Source organism: Lynx canadensis, chromosome D3 (assembly GCF_007474595.2).
Source record: "Lynx canadensis isolate LIC74 chromosome D3, mLynCan4.pri.v2, whole genome shotgun sequence".
In the NCBI taxonomy this organism is placed as follows: domain Eukaryota; kingdom Metazoa; phylum Chordata; class Mammalia; order Carnivora; family Felidae; genus Lynx; species Lynx canadensis.
The window spans coordinates 30,539,980-30,558,965 of NC_044314.2; the positions used below are offsets into that span (position 1 = coordinate 30,539,980).

Consider the following 18,986-nt stretch of genomic DNA (forward strand, 5'->3'; position numbering starts at 1 on the left):
TACACTTGCTGGAGAATACCATGTTACATACAGTAAAGCCAATTTTTTTTGTTTTCTTTTTACTTCCACCTCAACACCTTTGTTATTCTTCCTAAAATAAGTTCTTGCTAAGATGGGGCTAGTTGTAGCCTATAGTTTTTATCTTCCACTTCCAGAAAAATGTTATGAAGCTAATCCCACCCCCAGATATTCTGTGTGTTTGTGGCAGTGGAGAAGGGTGTTACTCAGTAGCTCATGGATCTGTACTATAAGCATTATTGTTGTCCACTGTAGATCTGCAGAATTTAAATCTCTTGTGTAGGGCCCTGCAGTCCTTGTTTTAACAGTCTCTCCAGGTGATATTTATGCACAGTGAAGTTTGAGAAGTCCTGCTTTGATTGTACTTTGTATCATTGACTCCTTTGGGAAATATTTATCGAGCACTTTTCAAATCAAGGAGCTAGTCTAAGTGGATCAGATAGAAACCCTCTCCTGAGAGACTACACACCATCTAGTAGAGATGGCAACTAGTGTAAATAAATGTTTGAAGTGGATATTGTCATAAGAGATTCAAAGTACTATGAACAATTACATAAGATTAAGATTCTTTCCAACTAAGATGCTTTGAATAAAATCTTATGGAGGGGTGGATTGCAGCAGGACTTTGATAGATGAATGGATATGGAGCTACAGATGGAAAAAGGAAAGGCCAGTGGTATGGAAGACAGAAAACACAAAAGTACAAAGTGGGACCATAGGCAAGAGCAGAGAATAGCAAGTGGTTGAATCTGAATGAAGCATAAAGCTTGTAAATGTTAATGGTTGGAAACAGATTTAAAGAGTATGGCTATTCAGAGAAGGTTTTGAAAGAAAGTCTAATACATGTATATTCTACGTTATTTTTCTATATTTCCAGTTTAATCTCAGAAAAAAAAAAAACATGGTATTAACACACAATGAAAATTCCTTAAAGGCTTAACATCTTTGTATCTACAGTTCCTGGCATGGTTCCTAACACACGTTAAAGACTTGATATATATTGTTATGTAAATAAGCAAATTTTTATTTGGAAAGTTAAACATTTAACTAAAGGCAAATAGCAGTTTTAACTCTGTACACAGTTTCATGCATCTGGTTAAAAAATCAAAAGTCCCAAGGGAAATTTAGATGGTTAGCTAGGTCCAGATAATAGACATGCAAAATAATGGAGTTCGTCTAAGTAATCACTTTTATGATTTATAAAAGTATAGCGGCAGTGAAATGCTTTTTGAGGAATTAGAAAAATGACAGCATATGCTTTACATGTTCTCACAAGTCTAGTATTGGATTCTACTTCACCTCTTATGGGCAACAGGCAAAATTCTAAAACTTCAGACAAAAAGAGAAAGTTATTAGTTTTTCCAGGACAGATATCACATTTATTAATCTATCCCACATAGTGTCTTGTACATAACAGGTGATCAATGAATGTTTTGTTTTTTAATTAAGTAAGCACCCAGAGAAGTGCTTGGGACAGCCAGATTTTAGAAGGTTTTATTTTATTTTATTTTATTTTTTTTAATTGGAATGAAGACTTTTTCTCAACGTTTATTTATTTTTGGGACAGAGAGAGACAGAGCATGAACGGGGGAGGGGCAGAGAGAGGGAGACACAGAATCAGAAACAGGCTCCAGGCTCTGAGCCATCAGCCCAGAGCCTGACGCGGGGCTCGAACTCACGGACCGCGAGATCGTGACCTGGCTGAAGTCGGACGCTTAACCGACTGCGCCACCCAGGCGCCCCTAGAAGGTTTTAAAGACATTACAAATTGATAATGGTTATGACAGAAATAAAAATTTCTGGATTAAACAGGATGCATTTGTAATGGTAGGTTGAGGTGGGGATTTTATTGCTATGCGGGGAAAATATGTTGTCAGCTTTGCTGGGAAGTCAGAGGGTCAGCAGAATGACCCATGCACATCTATAATCAGAATTTTATTGTTGCCCTGGGATTTGGACAGCAAATAGAGACAGTTATGAAGCCTTTTTTGTGAACACAGTATGTCCACCTTAAATGAGCCGAGATAAGTGTAGTAATATTCCGTACCTTCCCAGAAAGGGGTCATGTTACACTTAGGGCTCCAAGATAGAAGCTAACACTGTAATGGGGCAGATCTTTTTTTTTTTTTTTCCTCCTCTCTTTCTTTTACAACTGTGGCTCAGCAATATTGCAAAGTTGGTTGCTTAATTACTCCTGTATGAGTCTCGAGGGTAGGTTTCTTTTCACAGAGCTTTCAGAAGAAATGGAAATAGAAATAATGACTGTCTCACCCACTTTTTTGTTGTGAAAAATAAGAAATGAGCAGTCACCTCAGCCTGTAAAGTAGCTAACAGGCAAATCTGTTTCATACAACAGGGCTAGAATTTGATAGTCTTGTAAAGAAAATAATAGTTTAAGGGCAAAATGAACAAGTTCTTTCTCTCATCCACTTTTTTTTCTCTTTTCTTCCCAAAATGATTGACAGCTCTATTAAATATCTCCTTGGCTAACCAGGAAGACAAATGGTTTGTCACAGAGATTGCTTATCCTGGAAGACATTAAACCTTTGTCTACCAGACTGGATGTGCTGTCAGTGGGGGCGAGGAAGGTAACTTGTTAGGATCTGAGTCCTTTCCTCCTTTCTGTACCCAGATAGAGAATCCCATTTCCTATGGTGGGGGATAGCTAACTCCAGATGCTCAGATCTTTTCTTGGGGACTTTGAAGTAAGCATGAAGGGTAAAAACTGTCATTTTGAATTATTTGTAGGCTATGATTTAAAGCGGTGTGTCCTTTTAATGATTTGAAAACCACTTGCAATGTAGTGCCATGTAAGAATACTTTGAACTTCCTAGAATTGAAATACTTTCTCCCAATAATGTTTCATATTACAATTTCAAAATATAAAATCCCATCCAAGTCCCTATTATATGCTAAGGAAAATGTTAATAAATTATGTAGCTTATTCTCTCTCTCTCATTAACTATTGCCCCTCTACCACCCCACTCCTCCAACAACTACCACCAGCCAGAATATAAGTTCCAAGAGAGCAGAGTTCTTTTGTCTGATTTGTCAATACCTGCTTCCTCTGCTTAAAATTGAGCCCAACACTTAATAAGTGAAAATATTTTTGAATAAATTATTCCCATACAATTAATAAGGAGCATGTTGGTTGTATCTTACTCAAAGTCACAGAGCCACATGGAGTTGAATTCCGTTCTCAGCCTGGGACAGAAAAAGAAGGTGTTTCTTTTTTGATACTCACAAAAACAACACAGGTGCTGGCAGCCCTTGTACCAGAGAGTCTCTGAGCAGGAGTGATCAGCTCAGTTCTCTTGATTTAACAAACTGTGGAGGCAGGAGGCCACACAAGTCCTGTATGACTTCAGCCATGCTTTCTCTGCTATATCAACAGAAAAGTATTCACTTTTTGGTCAGTGCTCTGTACCCATTTCAGAGTTATAAGGTGGTGGGGAGGTACCAGTTCTCTTTGGAAAACTAGTCAAAGCTCAAAGCTCTAAACCCTCTCCAGACACACACACACACACACACACACACACACACACAAACACATTTCTGCACAATTTTTTAAAGTTCACAAATGGACCTGAAGCAAAGATTAAGAATGCTTGACTTAGACATTACTCTTATATAATTATCACTCGTGCCTGTTGTGAGCCAGTTTGGAAATTGTACTAGAACCCCTCCTTTTTCTAATAAGCACCTATACTTGATTTTTAATGTAGAATCTGAAAATAGGTTTAATGTTTCTCAGTAGCTCTGGAAGCCTTATGGGTCAGTGTTCAGGTTTTCCATTGGTTCCTTGTCCCCTGGTCAACTCCTGTTACTCTTACCATCCTACAGTGAGCACTGAGAAGTACACTTTTCAAGGGCAAATTTTATTCATCATAGCACTGCTAGTTTTGAAGCATCCTTCTTTTTGTCTGAAACAGTGTAGCCATGATGTCAGAAATGTGACAGTTAGTTCCAAACATAGGTAACACAGGGAAATTCATTAATAATAAAATGGAAGATATGTACCTAATTTTAATATGTAAATTTAGCTTTAAAATCTCAGTAGAGATTTTTAGTATTTGAAGATAAAATCTATTCATGAATGTATTATCTCTTTGGATTGAACATTCAACTTTTGTTCCTAGGAATCTAAATTAATAAAATGATAACAAACTTTTAAAAGTTGGAAAACATTTATGAGCTGGACTTATGTTCTTAAGACCTGATTTATTGACCTAATAATTGGTCAGAAGTACATCTAGCCAAGGAGGCTACTTCTGATCTAAAAAGGAAAATAAGGATATTTGCTACAGAACTTCATGGTTGCCATTGAGAAAATCTCCCAAGTGGTAAAGGATATTACTAAGAAAATTCTTACTTAACAATCCACTGGAATTTTGTCTAATGGGTTTTTAGAACTAGTTGTTATTCACAAAGAGAATTATAGAGTGATGTTCTTGCTAAGCAAATTTCTGTTTGATTCAAGATAAATGATTACTTTCATCGTGGCATTTCCTGGTAGCTTCATTATACCCACGTGTAAAGACCATTTCCTGGACAATAGTTACTTCATTTGCTTATATCTTAAATGGCTCATGGATTTTTCACCTCTTATTTAAATCTCTTAAATGCAAGTTGTAATACAGCACATAAATGAAATGAGAATAAGGTCTTTAGCAAAGTATTTTCTACTAACAAGTGTAATGATCATGTGTTTTTGTTCATTTGTTATCTAAATCCTAATTGCATTTCTACCCTGAATCTTGACACAGTAATTTGTATCTCAATGCATTTCTAATTTAAGCATTAAAAATAAAAGCAAAATCTGTTTTTGGTTCTTGAATAAAAAGCACCATAGCACCATAATTGTAATTAGTGACAAACAGTGCTGTAGTTTTCTTATTATAGTGATAGATAAATACTATAACTGCATTGCTGTCTCCTAAATGAAGTATAATAAGCTCTGTCAGCACAAGATGGTTCTCTTTTAGATATGAATACATTTTGCCCCATAAAACCAAAAAATCCATTTTTGCTGCTATTAATTTCTTGATTATTTATTGTACAGAAAACATTTAAATCATATTCCATGAGATAGCTTCACATTGTCCTGCATCCTTTGGTCCCAGAGAATTTTCTCCCTTCCTATCAATGCATACTAGCTATGATAACAGAAATGTAGTCAATTCGAGTATTAAAAACAAGCATAGAAGTTAATTGATTGGAAATGGCTGTTGGTCCTATTCTTGAGATCATCTAACCTCGTCTTTTTCTTTGTTAATGTACTGATTGTTCATTGCCTGATTTGTAGGGTAGAGTGGTAACTTGCCTACACAGAGATGAAATAATGACAAGAACAATCTCCTCTGGCTATAGTATAATTTGTCACTAATTTAAAAGTTATATCCAAACAGGTTATTCAATCACTGGTGTGTGGAGACTCGACCTCAAGCTGTTATGCATTCCTTGATTCTGGGTTGAGACATCTTTTCTTCTACCAGGCCCTTGGGAATATCATGGGGTCATTAATTTTCAGTTTGCTTTAACAGCAAGATTTCTCATGCTCACAAAAAGGGAAATGAACTCTGTGCCCCTTAGTAATTTGGTTCTTTGTGTTTGGGATTGAGGGCAGGGGAATACATTGGAATGCATTTACATCCAATCAATATTTATTGCTTATACAATATGGTAAGGTAAAACCTGGCTGCAATTAAGCCACAGGCTGTTAGAATCTTCCCAAATTCTGTTATATGAGCAACTGGAGGAAAAATGAATAAAGGTGCAACCCCATACCTTAGTTTCTTTACAGAGATCAAAAGGGAGCTCGTAGAAAACACCTGGGGTACCATTGCCTCTTCTTCCTTCAGTTTCTCCATCTTCCGTACCCACACACGTAGGCACAGCTTTCTGAGCAATATGTAGCACATACATCATCCCAGATAGCACACAACTTCAGCAAAAAATTACGGCTGCAGAGAGTACATTTTGAACTCTCCCACAGCCGAAAAGCTGTTTACCATAGGATTAGTTGATTTGAGCAGGGGAGATTCAAGCCAGATTCATTCTTCTTGTTTGCATGCCAGGAAGGCAGAGGCCACCCAGAGCCTCCCAGCCCACAGCTGTTTCAGAGAACTACTTTTCTGTTTCTGAGTGCAGAGGTGGTTCCATCTGCACTGCTTGAGGTTTTCTTGTGGGCACATTCTGTACTCTGCTACAGGCTTTTTAATTAACTGAAAGCCAGCTAAAGGGATGCTCATCTATTGAGGCTGGAGAGTAGGAGAAACAAAATCACAGAAGATGAAGAAAATGAAAAAAAGTCTTTATTATCAGAAGACTAATATTCTGCAACAGTACCTTGGATGAGGCCCAATGTTTTGAACCAGCCACCAGGGAACAAGATCAATTGCATAAGGACAAAAACATTTATGCTGTATTAAGAAGGGGAGCAAATCATCATAGTTATGCAAAGCAGGCAGAGCATTATGCTATAGGGCTCTATCCATAAAACATAAGTGTTTGATAATTATCATAAAGGTAAAATGCATTCGCTAAAATAGTGTGCCTTGGAAAGTAGCATGCACCACACAGTTTACTTTTGATTTTGCTGGAGGTGTTTTCTTAAATAGCTCAATTAAAATAATTTTCTCTACTTATGAGTTAAACTCAACGTAAGTACAAATCTGTGCATATAATGGCATAATTCAAACCTACATCCATATCTAAGTACCGTAGAAAAAAACTCATAATTCTTTCTTATTGCTTCTGCCAACTCCCTGCCCTGCGGGCCTCCTTCACAATATTCCCTCCCTGCTTCCAGTCCAGCAGACTTTCCTCTCCCAGCTCTTCTGGGATTTTTCCTGCAGTCTTATAGATGGTTTTCTTTAAGCAGTAACATAAGTTGTTTAAAGGTCAATTTTGGGGGCGCCTGGGTGGCGCAGTCGGTTAAGCGTCCGACTTCAGCCAGGTCACGATCTCGCGGTCCGTGAGCTCGAGCCCCGCGTCGGGCTCTGGGCTGATGGCTCGGAGCCTGGAGCCTGTTTCCGATTCTGTGTCTCCCTCTCTCTCTGCCCCTCCCCCGTTCATGCTCTGTCTCTCTCTGTCCCAAAAATAAATAAACGTTGAAAAAAAAAAAAATTAAAAAATTAAAAAAAAAAAAAGGTCAATTTTGATGGAATTCTAATAAACACTTAGTTATTGCTATTAATATTCTGTGTACATAAGTACTACTCATCATAGTTATTCTTTTTTTTCAGTCACCACAAGTGACTCTGTGCCTGGTCTGATACAACTCTAAGGCAACCGAGTTGCATTTCCTTTTGATTTTTAAAAAAAGAGGAAACAAATTGGACCTCTGCAGTCAGATTTAGTCTGTGTAAATAATCCTCACTGTTGATAAGAAAAGATTCCATAAAAATACAGGATTTGTTAGTACAACAATTTAAATCAGTATTCTTTATCACTGTATTCCTGCAATAAACCAGTGTTTGTTGAACATATTGAAACAAATGAATTATTACTTCTTCATGGGTTTTCATCTTGAATCCCAATTTCAACTCTGGGTTTCAACCCTACCTTTCTAAAGGCTTGTTGGATATTTCTGTTTGCAGTTAGTTAGCACTGCTCTCTCACTTAGCAACACCTTCACCACTAAACCTACTTCCCTTTAAGACTACCCTTCATCCAATTTCCATCACTAATGGGTTGAATGTACCAGCCACCAACATTCATGAGTTTGGTGATTTTCCCCTCTCCCTCTGTTTGTGTCTCATTTGGGTTACAGTCAGCCCGGGTCCTTGAGAGAATGCAGTGAGCACTTCTCTGCTCACCCTTGTTAGACAGGTAGTGTGAATAAAATATGAGTTTTTGGTTTTTAAGCATCAAATATTTTGTGGTTCTTTGTTATCACAGAATAATCTAGCCTGTCCAGACTAATATAATCATACTGAATTCTACATAAACAATTTATCTCTCAAGAATAATGACAATTTAATGTCTTCCTTTTAAATAACCATATTTTATAGGTTTTTCTTGTCATAGAACACTAGCCAAAATCTGCACTATATTATTGAATGAGTGAGGATATAGTGCACACTCTTGTTTTCTTCCTAATTATAAAGAAAATACCATTTAGTATGAGGTTTATCTTGAGCAATTTTGTCAATACTTTTTAGCAGATGAAAATAATTTTCTCTTCCATTCCTAGTTTGCTAAAGGAGTTTAAAAGAGAACTTTCTATTACTTTTATGTACAGAAAATTCAGCAGCACACACTTAGCCCAGTTTGGTGGCCAGTTCTTTAGACTTTGCCTTTTCCAACTTGGTAATGTGAGCCATCAACTTTGGACCCAGGATGCTGCCTCCCCAATAAAGATGGATGTCATCATATCTGTCATTGTCATTGGTCCCAATAGTTTCCACCAGCTTATCCAGAGCTCCTTTGTTTTCCCAGTTAACCTATGTGAAGATGTAGGTCTTCCTGTGGACAGGGTGCCCCAGCCTGGCTTTCCCCTTGATGATGCAGTAGGGAACCCCATCTTATGACACAGCAGGCAGGAAGACAATCAATTCAATGGGATCCACATCATGTGCAATCACTACAGGCTGAGCCTTCTTGTTTTCCACCAAGGTGGTGACAGTATTAACCCCAGCTCAAATGACAGGCAGCCTCTTAGTGGGGACATGCCCTTTGCTGGCAGCTTTCTTCTCAGCCCCAGGGGCCAACAGTCTCTGCTTCTTCTCTTGCTCTATCTCTGGTCTGTATTTGTGAGCCAGCTCAAGTAGTTGAGTAGCTGTTTGGTGGTCCAAAGCCTGGGTGAACTGGTTAATTGCAGGAGGCACTTTTAGACATTTATACAGAATAGTCCTTTGCTACTGCAGCCAGAGGTAGTGGGGTCATTTGACAAAGCGGGTAAGGTCCCTTTTGGGCTGGATGTCCTGTCTGAAGGCAGAATTCTTGGACCTTTTCTCAAACAGGGGAGTGACCACCTTCTTGTTCTCCTGCTTCTTCACGACAGCAGGAATCAGGGCCACCTTTTTCCCCTTAGCCTTCTCTCCTTTTTTGCATCTTGGATGGCTGGAGGAGACAACTAGACTTTTTTTAAATCATCAGTGGGTTGTCAGATCTTATCAAATGATTTTCCTACATCTGTTGACATGCAGATATAGTTTTTCCCCTTTTAAGTTTTTAATGTGGTGATTTTATTACTTCATTCTTCTAATGTTAAACCAAACTTACATTTCTAGGTTTAATTTAACTATACTATCCTTTAAAATGTATTGCTGGATTCAGTTCATCAACGTTCTTTTAAAAATTTTGTCATTTATAGTCTTGATCAAGATTGGTCTATAGTTTTCCTTTCTTATATTTTCCTTGAGAGGTTTAGGAATCAAGATTACAAAATGAATTGGAAAGTATTCTGTGTTTATCTAGACTCTGGAGAAGTATATATAAGATAGAATGTATCTATACCATGTGTGTATAATTCACAAATGAATAAATATTCATATAGTGGGGTTGAACTAAACTTTTTTAATGATGAAGGGATGTTGAAATTCTTTGGTGACCAGTGATACACATAAAGCATATAAATTCCCTAGTTTGACATTTGACGCTCTCTACAGTCTAGCTCTAGGCTCTTTTTTCCAATCTTAAGCCTTAGGGGAAAATATTACTCTTGATTTCCATTAGCTATATTCCTTTTCTTTTCCTAAATTTGTAGAACTGGTATTTTAAATCCATAAGAGAGCTTGTATGGTCTCTGGAAAAGTTTTATCCTTTTTCAGATGAATTTATCTGGTCTCAAGAAGGCTGAGTTAGTTTTCCAAAGTCACGTGACTAAAAGAGTCACCCTGTAGGTTCTAACCTCCTTTGTGAAGTTGTCTCTTGTTTTTCTGGCCACTTTCCTGCAACAGCAGCATGATTCACCACTGCAGTTATAACACACTATACCAAACTCATCCCCTCTCACAATACATGACTTCCCCAGAAGACTGCTAGTACTTACGACAGTCTGTTATTTATGTGGGTAGAAAATGCAGGGTATGCTATAGACACACAATAAATACTTGTGGATTGAATGTGCTGTTGAATGTACTGTGTGTTCCATTACACTGTAAACTTCCTGAAGACAAATTCAGTGCACAGAAGGTGCTCAAAACATGTACATCAAGTAAAGGAATGCATGGGATAAACCATATGGTTTGGAATAAACCATGAATAAACATATGAAATAAACCATAAAGTGCTAGAACCAGCCCAGTGATTTTTTTTCTACTCTAGCTTGCTACTCTGTAGACAAAGGACATAAATTCACAAACAATATGTATTTGAAACACCTTACTTTATTTTCTGAAAGAGAACTGATTATTCAGGAGTTAACAGGAGAAGAGATTCCCTAAGGAGATTTTTTCTAAAAACAGCCTGTTTCGAAAGGTTGCCTCAGGGATTGTTGTGCTAAATGCTCTCAGCAAAATGCAGAATAACAGGCATCCATGTGCTCTTTGTGTAATCAAAAGGGCTGTGCTATTCATGTGTGTGAGTGTGTGTGTGGAACAAAGAAGAATTTATAAATATTTATAAAATATACTCAAAAGTAGTACGTGCTTCCAGAGTTAGAAACGATGATTTGTGCAATAAGATTTAAAGTGTGGTATTTTCTTTAATTAAGCATTTATAAATTAATAACACAACCTAACATGTTCTATTTAAAGTTAAGATTTTATTTTTTATTGGTATTTTTAAAACAGCTTTATTGAGGTATCACTGACAATGAAAAACAGTGTAAATATTTAAAGTATACAATTTGAAAAGTTGACATATACACCTTCATGCAACCATGACTACAATCAAGATAATGAACATATCAATCATCTCCAAAAGTTTCCTCTTGCCCCTTTGCTATCTCTCCCTTCTCCTCCTATCCCTACCAACTATGTCCAGGCAGCTACTGATCTACTTACTGTCATGAAACATTAGTTTTCATTTCCTAGAATGTTATATAAATGGAGTCATGTGGTATATATACTTTCCTTGTCTGGCTTATTTCAGTAAAGTTAATGACATTGTGATTCATCCATGTTATAGTATATGCTAATATTATAATTCTTTTTTTAATTGCTGAATAGTAGTCCATTGTATGGATATACCACAGTTTGTTTTATTCACCTAGTTGATGGCCATTAGGATTGTTTTCAGTTTTTGACACTTAAGATTACTAGATATTAATGCACAAGTTTTTATATGGACATGTATTTTCATTCTTCTTAGAAATACTTAGGAATGGAATGGCTAGATTCCATAGTAAGTGTATTTTGGGGGGAGAGGGTATGTTTTTTGCTTTTCAAAGAAATTACTCAAGTGTTTTCCAAAGTGGCTGCACCACTTTATGTCCCCACCAGCATGCTTAAGAGGTTCAACCTAAAGTTAAGATTTTAAACAACTAAAGTTTATAATGTGCTCTTTGTTTTTTATTAATCTGTGCATTTCCAGAGTACCTATCAGTTATTGAAAATGAAAATGTAATTGAAACACCACCCTAAGGTTGAGTCATTAATGTTTTTTTAAGGTTATTTGTTTGAGAGAAAGAGAGAGCACAAGTGGAGGAGGGACAGAGAGAAAGACAGACAGAATCCCAAGCAGGCTCCTCACCATTAGCACAGAGCCTGATGTGGGGCTTGAACTCACAAACTGCAAGATCATGACCTGAGCCGAGATCAAGAGTCAGACACTTAACGGACTGCACCACTCAGGCACTCCAAGTCATTAATGTTTTATAGAGGACACAAATGCTGACAAATTTCATGTATTTGGTCATGATCCTCATTATCACCAGGTTGTGAGTCAACTCATGTAGAGATTCTCTAGAGTCACAAGAACAGCATATACCAAGGCCCAGTCAGAGCCTGTGGAAGGTTGAAGAGAAAATAGGATGCAGAAGTATTTGAACTTTGCTTATATTCCAAGGTGACAAGTCTGGATGTTATTCAAGAAATTATGGAGTGGCAGGAATAATATCATTTTATATTGTTTATATGATTGTCAGTGTAGTACAGGGTTATGAAAAGCAGTGTTGTGTAGTGGATAAGATCATGGACTCTAAAATCAGATTGTATGGGTACATACCCAGTGCTGCTTCTTTTAAGCTGCATAACCTTAGGGAATTTCACAGCTCCTTACTTTCTTCGTCTACAAATGAAGACAACAATTGTAACAACCTCCTTGGGTTGTTTGGAGGATTGATGAATTAATAAATATAAAGCACTTAAGACAATGCCAAGCATACTGAAGCAGCATATATGCTAAGTTGATGATGATGAGAGATGATGATGATGATGATGATGATGATGATACAGTATTAAAATAGAATTAACAGTGAGGTCCATAGTTGGAAGTGGGGAAAGCATTTAGAGAAGCAAAATTTTACCTTAAAGAGAATGACTTTGAATAATGACCAGATATGCTATTATATTTACTCCTTGTCTCTTCTCTTCTGGTCATACTGGGATCAGACATAACTCTTGTTAGACAAAGGTGTTGAAATTAAATGTGATTGGAATATAAAATCTGGAATTTAGGGGCGCCTGGGTGGCGCAGTCGGTTAAGCGTCCGACTTCAGCCAGGTCACGATCTCGCGGTCCGGGAGTTCGAGCCCCGCGTTGGGCTCTGGGCTGATGGCTCAGAGCCTGGAGCCTGGTTCCGATTCTGTGTCTCCCTCTCTCTCTGCCCCTCCCCCGTTCATGCTCTGTCTCTCTCTGTCTTAAAAATAAATAAACGTTGGAAAAAAAATTTTTAATCTGGAATTTAGATAACTGAGATTTGGAATGGACAAGAAAATGTGACCTTACAGTAGCAACTTCTAAGAAGTTCTTTTTATTTCCCCCTATCAAATAGATGTAGGGATTATAGTATATGCTAAGAGGAGAATGACATTGAACAGTGAAGATTTGGGAAATTAATGTGAAGAAATCTTTGTGAAAGACTCTCTTTCTGTCAGCTTCCATCTTAATTAACTCTATTGGAATGGCTGGCAACACAGTTCTTCAAATAGTCCTGAAACAATTGCTCTTAACCATTATGCTACACACGAATGCTGGGGGTGGGGTGTTGAGAGGTGAATAGTTCTAAATGTTTAAAGCAACTAGATCCCTTTTTAGTAAGTTCACTCTGGAACAGTGTGAAACATGGTCTGAAATTGGGAAGCACTGAGAGTAAGTAGTCCAGATGCATGTTCAATAGTCCAAGGTCAGAAATGGTGAAGTTATGGATCACGTCAGTAGAGAAGGAGAAGTATTTTAGGATAATGTTTTGGGTTTGTTGATAGCATCTAAGAATGAGAGAAGTTCATGGGGTAGATGTTGAGAGTGTTAATTTTCCTTAGGAGCACAGAAGTTGAGAGTGTTGTTTGTGTAAGATAATTAGGTGAGAGACATATTAAGTTAGTGTTGTCTGAAGCTGGTCCTATTTGTGATCAATTGAAAATAAATTAGAGTTTCTGAATAGCAGGGGCACATGGGTGGCTCAGTAAGTTAAGCATCCGACTCTTGATTTTGGCTTAGGTCGTGGTCTCATGGTTCATGGAATCGGGGCCCACCCTGCATAGGACTCTGTATTGACAGTGTAGAGCCTGCTTGAGATTCTCTCTCTCCCTCTCTCTGTCCCTCTCCCACTTGTTCCTCTCTCTCTCTCCCTCTCTCTCTCAATAAATAAGCATTTTTTAAAGAGAATTTCTGGAAACAAAATGTATGGAGATTTCATCAACCTGGAGCCAAAGGCAAAAATGGATAAAATTACCAAGAGAAAAGCATGTAAAACAAACAAACAAAGAAACAGAACAATAACAGAAAGCTGGAAAACATTGGCATTCAAAAGGAAGATGAAAAGTAATGTGAGAAGAAAGATGAGCAAATTTTCCTTCAATGACCTCTTCATCCTTCCCTTATATTTTGATGTTCCCAGGGTACCATGTTCAACCCCTGTTCTTTTTTTTTTTTTTAATTTTTTTTTCAACGTTTATTTATTTTTGGGACAGAGAGAGACAGAGCATGAACGGGGGAGGGGCAGAGAGAGAGGGAGACACAGAATCGGAAACAGGCTCCAGGCTCTGAGCCATCAGCCCAGAGCCCGACGCGGGGCTCGAACTCCCGGACCGCGAGATCGTGACCTGGCTGAAGTCGGACGCTTAACCGACTGCGCCACCCAGGCGCCCCCAACCCCTGTTCTTTAATGTATATACCTTTGTCTTCAGCTCAGAAGCCAAAAAGCCATCTGCCTACTAGATATTTCCATTTCAGTAGCCCCCACCTGGCAATTCAAACTCCTCCAGGGAGTCCCTCATTTGACCATATTAAGTCCAAAAACTCCTTTTATGCCCCCTCTTTTAGTGAAGTGCACCATCATTCACCTAGTGGCTCAAGTCTAAACAAAGCTCTGGATCATTCTATGGTACTTTCCCTTCCACATTTTCAAAATTTAAGTTTACTGCATTTCAAAAATTCTATACCATTTAGAGCTAACTCACTCCTTCCTCTTATTAACCATAGTAACTCCCTTTTAAGTTAGGCTTTCACATTTATTCATCTGGTTGCTGTGCAGTTTCTTAGTTGTGTGTTCTGTCACCTCATCTCCTTCTGCACTTCCCCTGTGATTGTTTATGTCATTTCTTGCATTAAACATAGTATTGCTTTCCCCATGGATAAAATTCAAATTCCTTGGAATTGTATATAATGATTCTTTGAGTCTTGGCTACCTATTGATCTTTATCTTTCACAAATTCTTAAGTGTGAAGCCCCTAATATATATACCTTGCTGGTTTGAATTTCAGAATGATCTGATGTAACTGACCATGCATATGTATTTGATTGCTTGAAATGTCTAAATCAGTGGTCATCAATTATGGCCTGTGGACCAAATCTAGGCTGACATCACTTTTATAAGTTTTATTGGAATATATCCATGCCTCTTAATTTACATGTTATATATGGATTCTCTCACACTATGGGGCAGAGCTGAATGATTGTGATAGACATCATCTGCCCCCCAAACCTATAGTGCTTACTCTCTGGCCCTGCACAGAAAAAGCTTCCCTAACTTGGGTCTAAAGTGATGTTATAAATACTAAGGAAACTTGATCCAAAATAGGATTTCGGAAGTCAAGGAATGTTTTTGCAGAGAACTATGCATCAACTTCATATAAGTGCAGAAGTTTAAAACAACAACAACAACAGCAACAACAAAACTCTGTCTCTCGTATATTATAGGTAGAGCTTATATCTATTGTGTCCTCTTTATACACAAGAACTGAGATTGTCATGTCATCTCCCAATTTTCCACCCACTCTGACCACATTATTGTCTACTTTGAAAAATCCCTTCATTAATGGCCAGAAATCTGAAACCAAACACTTCAAGGCTTGTGGAAGCTATGGGAAAGGGCTTCACAGACTCCAGTCACAGACAACATGGTTGACTGAGGGCCAAAGGCACTGAGCTCTGATATCCATGGCTGCTTTTACACTGAGGTCATCCTCCCCAAAACTCTTGCCAGCTGATGAGTTCAGTATTGACTCTAAGGGAAAACTGTTCCTAGAAAACACATATTCCTCTGATGCTGACTTTGGCCTGAGGATTCCTTGAAGGCCTTGTCAAACATCCCTTCACTTGCATGGGGTCTAGGATGCTTATACCCAATATTCCTCTTTCCTTCACTCAGAGACAGACTTGCATCACTACCCAACTGCTCTGCCAGCCTTCCGTGCCTCCCTTTCCATTTTTCTTTCATGGGCATTTTCCTACTAAATACTTGCATCTTAGCTCTCTCTAGGTATCTTCTGCTCAAGGGAATTAGATTTTGTTCCCCTTCTCTACAGAGCATGTCTAGTATTTTAACTTTCCCTCATCTTTTCCTCATTCCTCATTCCTCCCCCCTCCCCACTACTTCCAAAAAGAAAATCAACTCTTTTTTTGTCAAGATGGTTAAAAGTCTATAGTGGAACATTCTTAGTGAAGCAATATAATGGAGACATTCTGGATCTTATTACCTCCTTAAAAGCATCAGAGTCTGCAGAATCTCAGAATGAGGTGAGCATTATTTTCTGTGACTTACTCACACAGCTTCAGAAATAGTAGGCAAATGGGACACATGCATTTCTATTTTCATCTGGGACTTTTCTACTCTGATTAATTAAAGAAATGAAGAGAACTAAACTGGGTTATTCTCACATGGTGCCTAGTCATTGATTTATTAAGCAAATATTTATTGACTACCAGCTATGTGAGAGTCAGGCACTGTTCTAGGTCTGTGAATCAGGCCCTTCATTCCCAGCCTTTGAGAAGTTAGTGCCAAATATATCATGCAGGCTCTGCCTCTTGAGAGTAGCTTTGATGGCTCAGAGATTAGTCAAGAATTTATAAAGTACCCTTTGCCAACATCTACCAGCCCACATAGTCTACAAATTAGAAGTTAATTTTGTCTTATTTTTAAATTGCAAATATATGGGCACATGGGTGGCTCAGTCAGTTAAGCATCTGACTTTGGCTCAGGTCATGATCTCACAGTTCATGGGTTGGAGTCCCGCGTCAGGCTCTGTGCTGACAGCTCAGAGCCTGAAGCCTGCTTCGGATTCTGTGTGTGTGTCTCTCTCTGCCCTTCCCCTACTAACACTCTATCCTTCTCTCTATCTCTCAAAAATAAATAAACATTTAAAAAAATGTTTAAGAATAAATTCCATATATATCTTTGAAAAGTTAAGACTAAAATTGGATCACAACCTGATGTTTTGATTCAATCAAACAATTATATCAACTAGTGACTTGGGAAATCTGCCAGTGTGAGCTTAGCAATGTAAAATAAACTAAATAAATCATACAAGAACCAAACATACATGAAAAAATATAACAAAAATAAATTTTTAAAAAGGAAAGATGAAATACATATGAAGAATGAATTAACAAACCAGAAGAAATAGAAAGAATAAAGAAATAGGTAGAAAAAATATAGCTACGATATACAGAATATAGAAATAAATGTGATGGCATGCAGCTAGTCCAAGAAAGGGTGAAAACTAAAATTAAGAGGAATAAACACTCAAGCAAATAATGGAAATACATTTTTAAAATAATTTTTAAAAAGATGACAGATCTCTGATGAAAAGTGCCTGTAAAGTGCCAATAAGGAAAGGCACTTGGACATCTTAGAAATGCAAGACTACTATAGATGCCAAAAACACTCCAAAAGCTTAGAGGAATAACAGATCATGTTCAAAAGGAAAAACGTTTTTAAGATTACACTAAATGCAGCATGGAGTATAGTTTTCAAGATACTGAAGGAAAAGATCTTAGAACTTAGAATATTTATCCAACAATACTGTCATACTAGAATAGTCTGTCATACAAGTCCTTAGAAATTTTAGTCCACATCACTGACTAGGGATCAGTAAAAAAAAATTTAACAAAAATAAAAGTACCAGCAACATAATTGTAAAATAGGCAAAACAAGTTTTCTAGAAAATGGAACACATTCAACCAGTAAACAACCTAAGATATGATCAATATGTCTCATAATCAGGGAAATTGCAAATCAAGATTGCAATCAAATAGAATTTTAAATCCATTCATTAAGGAAAAAAAAAGTATAGGAGGAGCCATCATGGGGGAGAAGTAGGGGGACTGGAATTCCCCTCATCCCTCAAACATAGCAGTATTGAGGTGAGAACACTTGTAATACCAGGAATCCAGGCTACACAGAGTGACAGAAAAACCTCCACAAGGTACAGACACAGCTTGGTGAGACACAGGTGTGTGCAAATTGAGAGAGATAAAACTGCTGTGTAGACATGGAGGGTATGAACCCCTTTGGTGGAGAAACAAAAGGGAGAGAAAGACAGGTTGTGGAAATGTGGGATTGTATTTGGACAAGGGAAAAACCTCACCCGACCACAAAAAGGGGAATGAAAAATACAGAGAGATCCAGTTTCTACTTTGCAAATGGCCTTAGAAGTGATGATCAGAGTTTTCAGGGTTGTGCAACTTTCTCCAGACTAGAGCCAGCCACATACTTGCGCCTGGGAGCCGGGGGGAGGCAGCTCTGCAGCGATCTTGAGGGGTGTGCTGGAAGAGAACAGTTCCCTCCCTCGAGTACTGTGGGAAGAGGGTATATTGCTCCCCGCCACCTCCAAGGACAAAAAACCCTGCAGGCACCAGCCAGAGGCCCCTTTGTCACTGGGCAGAGTGGTGCTACCCCAGAACCAGGTCCATGTGGAGCTGGATCCTTTAAGACATCGGGTTTTGAATTCCAGTTCATTACCTGTGGAGCAGGGCAAGCCAGCTGCCCACACTGCTCTGTGACAACTGACTGAACAACGTGGTTTGAGACAACTGGTCTGGGGAGGAGAGATTGGGGTGTTGCCATTTACTCTCTATCACCATCATGGTAGGGCTTCAGGGAAAAAGGTTGGGTCCCCATTGGAGGTGGACCTTACACCAAACCCTACCCCTCTGTGCCTGGTAACTCCTTGTCTACTGGAGTGAGATTGACACTGACCAAACTAGACAGCCTCTCCTCCAGACCAGCACAGCCACTGGTCCCAGGCACCAACAGACAACTGTCTTGAGGTTTTGTATGTTACTTTGTTTATTTTCTATTTTTTATTTACTTTTTGTTTTATTATTACTATTATTTTTCTCTTTTTCTCTTTTCCCTTCTTTTTCCTTCTACCCTCCTCCCCCCTTTTTGCCCCTTTTTCCTTTGGAATCAGGCTCATAGTTCCCGATTTGATTTTTGGTCAATTCTCATTATATATATTCTTTATTTCTATGTTCTGGTTGTTTGTTTGTTTAATCAGGAATTTTTACTCTATTATTTTTACACCTTTTCTGGATTTCCTTCTTCTTTATTTTCCTCTTTCTCTGGATTAAGCCTTATAGTTTCTTTGATACTCTGCCTGGTTGTTTTTTCTGCTCCTGTCATTTCTCTCTTTGTAT

At 38.1% G+C, this 18,986-nt stretch overlaps 1 protein-coding gene and 1 pseudogene across 2 annotated transcripts in view; one reads left to right on the forward strand and one right to left on the reverse strand.

Moving 5' to 3' along the window:
• SYT4 (synaptotagmin 4) overlaps nt 1-18,986 on the forward strand; it is a 68,793-nt gene that overhangs the window by 8,110 nt on the left and 41,697 nt on the right. The window lies entirely within an intron of this gene.
• Nucleotides 8,283-18,434, reverse strand: LOC115528012 (annotated as a pseudogene).